Consider the following 7,515-nt stretch of genomic DNA (forward strand, 5'->3'; position numbering starts at 1 on the left):
TAAATTTTTTTTTTTTTTGTTTATTGTCTTTAATATGTATACGAACATGTACAGATTTGTAATTTTTTATTTGTTATTTCATATTTTAACTTTATCTTAAATTTCTTCTTTTTTTAACTTTAAGTTCTTTTTTTTAACTTTAAGTTCTTCTTTAACCTTCTTAAATTTCTAACCAATTTTTTTTTTTTAAACTTAATAATTTCACTCTTTTATGTAATATTGGAAAATGTAAAATTTAATTGTATTTTTTTTTTTTTGTATTTCACAAAGGGGCTTGATGATAAGTCATTTTGACTTCTACTTGCCCCAGTCAGCTTGTAATTATATATATTTGTTTAAATTTATAGATAACATTGTAAAATGTGTAAAATGACGAAATAATGACGAAATAATAAATATATATATATATATATATATATATATATATATATATATATATATATATATATATATATATAATTTTTAATGTTTTATACGTATTAACTTAAAAAGGAAAAGTTATCAACTAAAGTTATTGATTCTAATCTAAAGCAACAGGTCTTTTTTTATCTAATTTAACTATGCTGAATTAAATTATGCTTATAAAAATCTGGTGGGAAAAAGGGAAACAAAATTTTGATTAATTTTATATTTAAAATAATACAGCAAGACTTGAGAAATATTGTACCGTCTAACAGGGGCTTAAGTACTTTTGAGTAAATAAATTTGTTTAGGATTCTTATTTGAAACATGTTTCTAAATTTAAATGTACCTAAAAGTATAAAACTGAAAGTGAATCAATGTGACAAATTTTTAAATCCGTCCTTTTTTTTAATAATCAAATTTGAAAATTGTTATTTGTAGTTTAAAACAAAATAAGTGGCAAAATTTAACAAAATTTAACAAAAAAAAAATTTAAAAAATAACGTTAAGTCTCAGTTATAGTTTAATTGCAACCAAACTTAATCGTCAAATTGAAGTCTCTTCACCTTTTTAAGATGTAATTGAGAACATGAAAGTTGTATTTAAGAAATCGTAATATGTAATTGGGAAATACCACATGTAATTTAGAACTCATAGTATGTAATTGTATGTAATTACAAAATATAAATAAGAAATCGTAATATATTAATTGCGAAAGTCTTCTTGAACATGAATTTAACTAAGTTAAGCTTATCAAATTTAGTATCTGTTTGCAACCGTAGTATACCATGTATGCTACCGTAGTATACCATGTATGCACCAGTAATAATAATTGAATTGAAAGAACGTTGTGTTATATACACACTATGACACGAAAAACTATTATAAAATCTGTGTCAAGATGTCTTTCACCACATTTGTTTACATCCATTTCTTGAAAACCCGAATCGAACTTGTCGAATTTTTCAGCATAAAACGCATACAACCAATCAATCTAGAGACCCCCAGTACTCTAAAACCGATATAATTTTTCCCTACTGTGATTTTTGAACTCATTATATCAATTTTATAACAAAAAGAGCAATATTGTACCTTTTTAAATATTTGGGGAAATGTAAATAAATTATATAAAAATGAAATATGACGCCAAGACAATTTTCCAAAATTTTAATTTCTTAACAATTTATATTAGTCAATTGACATCATATATTGAAATAAGAAGAAGAAATATAAAAATTCAATTTTTTGCTTGCTTTTTTTTAAAGTGTTTTCAAGAAAATCCTTTTAAAAGCAGAACATTTTTTTAACACTTACTTTACACAAGCAGAAAAACACTAGGTCGCACTTGGCCGCACCTGATCTACTTCAAATTACACTTTATATATATAGATAAAAATTTACAACCGAATTTTCTGTGCACACCTGAGCGCAGTAGTTGCTAGGCTTTTTGTTGTAAATGATACCCAATTGTATATTTTGCTTTAAAAAGCTGAAGAAGACGCGTAAAGAACAATCTTAATCATTTAAATCTTGTTTGAATCATTTAAATCTTGTTTGAACGTAATTGTGAAAAGTTATGAAACTATTTATGAAGAAGGATGGTAACAAATAACATTAAAAAACATTAGCATTCATCGCGAACGGATGTGTTTTTTTTACTTACTGGTTATCAACAAAAAAAAAAAAAAATTCAAAATGGCTACTAAAAATTTTACATCTGCACAATCAAAAGATATTTTGGAAATTCATGAAAATACTGTTATAAAGATGTTTAATGGCTCAAGAACTCAGGAGTGGGCTAGAGCCGGCTCGGTCCGGCTCTAGCCTACTTCGAGTTCCGCTCAGTCCGGCTGTTAAAATTTTTAAAACTCAGCCAGCCGCTTGTTAAATTAACCCTAAAACCAAAATTAAGCCATATTAATAGTATGTTTATGCAAAATATGCACATCGCGCTGATGTACCACATACTCGCAAACATATCATGTGCGCAACACAATACACACATCATGTGCTTACGTAAAATACGAAGTGCTTGGCTCGTAACGTAAAATACGAAGTGCTTGTAAGTGAGTCACAAGTTATGAAGCTTCGGCACACTGCACATGGTATCGCCCGCTTTATTAATTCCTTCATTACTTGTTACAACTTTATTATTTTTATAATTTGTTTGTTTTCTACAGATTATATAGGGAATGCAAATTTTAACGAAAATAAAAAAATCGGAATTCGAAAATAAATCTTTTCGGAATTCCAATTCAATAATATTTAATTATTGTTTTATTTGTCTAAAATATGATTGGAGGAAGCAGATATCGCTTAAAGCTGAGTCTCCGAGTCTCGATCGAACTTTTATACAAAAGTTACCAGCAACTGAGAAGGCTCGCTCAGACTCCACCCTCAATGGCGAAATCAAAATCAAAAATTAGTAGACGCGCTATTCGAAGTATTTCATTTCAGATTTAATTCTTGAATTAAAGTTCCGACTTGTAAATTGTTGAGTTGAGCTGGACGGTGTGTTGTACAATAGATTCAATTGAATTTGATTTTGCAACTTTTGCATTAATGTTAAGGGCTTAGTTTTTGTTTTCTAATGCTTACCTAATTAATGATCTAAATAAATCAATACACACCGCTCCAGGGTTGGCGCGAGTAGGTGTCACGTGAATACGGTGAATACGGTTGATACGGTTGGCGCGAGTAGGTGTCACGGCCTTGCACCGCACTAATGCGGTGCAAGGCAGGCGCGAGTGTACTCAAATAAACAAACACTGTTCCAAATCTTAAAATATTACAGCAAATGAAATGAAGAATGACACTGTTAACTGCAATTTGGGAATGTTTTTTCTGTCTACTTACAGAATTTAGAACTTATAGAATATCTTCTTATAGAATTAGAATGTAGAACATTTATATGAAACAAAAACACAATTTAAAAGTTGTATAGAGCACGAAAAAATCTATTTCAATTTTGGAATTTGCTGGTAAAATTTTTGGAATTCGAAACTATATTATGAAAACGAGTTCCGGAATTCTCGAATTTCGAATTTCGAGATGCAATCCGTAAGATTATATTTACTATAAAAACTTACTTTGTCTACTGTATTGACAATACAAAATACAATTAATTAGTCTAATTGCTAAGGTAAGTTATATAAGTAAAATTAAATTTTTAGTTTACATAAATAAATAATTGTAAATTATTATTTGTAAATAATATAAATTCATTAATTTAAAAAGTGTGTGAATATAATGGCAGTATTTATATTTTAGATTTTTTTTATTAAAAAATGAAGAGAGTGCAAGGAAATTTATTGTCCTTTGCAAATGTCAAAAAAACAAAACTCAATAAAGAATTACTTGAGAAAACAACAAGTTCTGCAGATATTGAACCTATACAATCAATTTCAAACAAAACATCAGCTTCATGTTCATCAGCATCATCTACAATATCATTAGAATCATGCACAGTACGCAATAGTCAACTACTAGATTGTTGGACAGAAATACAAGTGAGTTTGTTCACAGAACAATATAAATGGTTAGTAGTAAAAGATGGCAAATTAGGTTGTAAAGACTGTTCAAAAATAAAAACCTTAGGAATAGAAAACAAAAAACATATTCACGTATAAAATGAGTGGATTTCATGTTCAATAATTCCTAATGGAACTAAAAAAGACACAAGGCAAGCTTCTCTACGCAAAAAAATTAAAGAACACTCCACTTCATGCTCACATATAAAAATTCAAGAAACAATTATTCAATCTAACAAACAAGTTTTACCAAATGTAGTTAAAATATTCAATTCTGAAGCAATTAACATTACTGTAAAAATTTTCAACGCAGTTTATAGTCTTGTTAAACGAAACAAACCATTGTCTGATATAGAAGCAGCTTTGGAATTACAAGAAAAAAATGGTGTTAATATAGGTAATTGTTTACATTCCAGACGCACTGCCACTAGATGATTCCATAAGCGACATTAAACAAGTAAATCATTTAAAAATATTTTTAGACAAAATATATGCGATATATCATCAGTCAAATAAAAACCAAGCCGAATTGGAAACTATTTCTAGTGATTTAAACCTAGAAATAATGAAAATTATTCGCGATTTTGGACCTCGTTGGGCATCCTGTAGCTTACGAGCAGCTACTGCTGTGTGGAGAGCATACCCAGCGTTTTATAAACATTTTATCCAGTCCAAATCAAATTCAGGAATAGCCAAAAAAATTAGCTAATACACATTTTATTGAAAATTTAGCTTTAATGGTAGATATCTTAGAAGAATTTTCAATACTATCCAGTGCGCTACAATCAAGAAAAATTACTATATCTAAAGCTGGTCAATTAATGAAGCGTTCTATAAGAGTTATAGAACTACAAACAAGAATGATATTTTTGGTATCTATGAACAAAACGTTCAAAATTTAATTTCATCAAATGAGTTCAAATGCATACCATTTAATTACAATAATAAATTTGTGTCTCTTCCCAGAGAGCAATTATTAGATAGTGTGGCAAAGAATATGAAAGCATGACTTTTATCGGCTAGTCATATAGATATGGATGAGGATAAGAATGAGAACAATGACACTGATAACTATAAAAAATTTGTGCAGCTCTTTGGGATTTTAGATCCTTCTACCTGGTCATTAAATGAAATTATGTCACCATGGCTAGAAGGTAAAGACATGGTTAGAAAATGATGTGAAATTTTAAAGTTTAAAGTAGATGTTAATAATTTTCGTGACTTTGTAGATGCAAACATACAGCCAAAAAATGTTCAGTTACCTAATTCAATTTTAAGGCCTAAAAAAATAGCAAGCATTTCAATTCAATTTTAAGGACTAAAAAAATAGCAATTGCTATTCGCAGTTCAGAAGCTGAGAGAGGTTACATATATCCAATCTGATGACAATATATTTATTGGGGAAACCAATAGCAAATTTTGATGCCATTTCTTTTGTTACATCTTGGATGAACCAGAATCACAGGTTAGCAAATAAAACAAGGGTAAGAAGAGGGCAAAATAATGATGTTTCTGCAAATTAACAAGGCATATGGACTCTGCATTAATTAATTAATTAGGCAAATACATAGCGTAGTATGTTAAATTTGGAATTTATTAGTTTTATTGTGCAATAAATATTTTGTATAGTTATTTTGTGCAAAAAATGTTTTGTTATGTTATATATATTATATACTGTACAAAAATTAATGAAGACAATGTAGGGGAGAACGGGGTGAGATGGGACAAAAAAATTTGCCTGCGTGCTGCGGTTTAAATTTTCCACAAAAGCCATACAAATTGGTTTAAAACTATAGTCCAATGAATTGTCATGTTAAATTATTGCAAAACCTATTATTTAACCATCAAATTAAGTTCAAGGGCTTGGTTTTTTAAAGTGACACTGTTTGTTCCATGTCACCCCATGTTGGGGTGAAATGGGACAATGGTTGGAGTGAAATGGGAAAAAAATAGAAACTAATAATTTTAAGCATTATTTTATTGTTTATTCTACTCCTTCTAAAAAATAACAATACACAAAATTTATTTATGTTTAACAAAAATAAAATACCATTCTAAATGCATTTGTAACTTTGTTCAACAGGTTTCTTGATGTCTAAATTGAGTCAAAATTACGTTGATGTCTGAAGAGGTAACTTTTTTTCTTTTTCTTATCTTTATCTTCTTTTTTTCTTTTACATTTTGATAAACTTTCAACTAATTCATTTCTTGTTGGTGTGTCAGACAATACAAGAGACCTAGAACATTTTCTTTTTGCACTTTTTCTCTTTACCACCCTTTCACCCACTTTTGGAAATGGCCTTATATCTTCTGCTGTCCAATTGTAGGCAGGAGTGCTGATTTGCTGTTTCTTTTCATTAATAACTTCAGATACAATACACAGTGATGTGGGGATTGTTTGTTTGTTGGAATTGTCATTTGCTGGAATTGGTCGAACAGATACATTAGAACATAAAAAGTCGACATCACTGAAAACATATGCATCGTACGGGAAAATGCCAGCTGCTTTAAAACCATTTTCAATGTTTTGGGAAGTAAAGGCTCTCGTATAAGCTATTCCTAAATTATCAGAAATGTCATATATTGTCATAGGAGTATTTGGATGTGCCTTTAACCATGAATCACATGCTGAATTGTAAAATTTCTTTAATGGCCCAAATACTGATCTGCCAAGTGCTTGGAGTTTGTGGCTGCAATGGGGTGGCAATGTCAAGAGCACAGCATTGCTTTCCTTAGCTTTATCCATTAGTTCAATCGATATATGAGTTTTGTGGTTGTCCATTATTAAAAGTAATGGATGATCCTTGCTAGGATGTCCATACTCCACAAAATGATCAAACCATTTCAAAAAAATTCTGTATTTATCCATCCACTAGGATTAGCATCACCTTTTGTACCTGTTGATGCACCTTTAAGCATATGGCTACGAAAGTAGACACGAGGAAATATAAAAAACGGTGGAATAAAATTTCCAAGGGCATTAATGCAACCCACCATTGTAACTAGGGTTCCCCTTTCAGCAGAAGTTACCTGTCCTACTTGCTTTACTCCTTTACCAGCAATCACTTTCACTGGCTTATGAACAGTTGTCAGACCTGTTTCATCAATATTGTAAATGCAATCATCCGAAAAGTTATAGCGCTTCTGCACACTGTCAAGGTTTTTGAAAAAAGTATCTACATTTGTGCGATTAAAACTAGTTGTTCTAGATAAGATAGATAACTTTGTACGATTTAAGAATAAATAAAACCATTCACTCTTTTTCCAGTTTTCTGGTATTTTAATGTCATTTTTAATTGCATATTAATATGCAAGTTGCTTTGTTTCTGTAGCATCAAGTCCATAATGCATATTAGATGCTTGACGAAGATATATTGAAAGTTCAATATATCTTCGTCAAAAAAGATATATTGAACTTTCAATATATCTTCTTGTGTCTTATTAAAAATATATTTATGTTGTTCATCAAAGTATAAGTTACTGTAAGATGTTTCTTTATTAACCTTTATTTTCCGCTGTAAACTTGATTTTGAAATTGTATACTCTTGTGCAGCTGCTCGTAGTGATAAACTGCCAGATTCAA

General features: G+C 29.7%; 1 pseudogene; it reads left to right on the top strand.

Annotated features, from left to right (window-relative positions):
* Positions 1-3,689: 3,689 nt before the first annotated feature.
* Positions 3,690-5,455, top strand: LOC136075089 (E3 SUMO-protein ligase KIAA1586-like; annotated as a pseudogene).
* The last annotated feature ends 2,060 nt before the right edge of the window (positions 5,456-7,515 follow it).

Source organism: Hydra vulgaris, chromosome 01 (genome assembly GCF_038396675.1).
Source record: "Hydra vulgaris chromosome 01, alternate assembly HydraT2T_AEP".
Classification (NCBI taxonomy): domain Eukaryota; kingdom Metazoa; phylum Cnidaria; class Hydrozoa; order Anthoathecata; family Hydridae; genus Hydra; species Hydra vulgaris.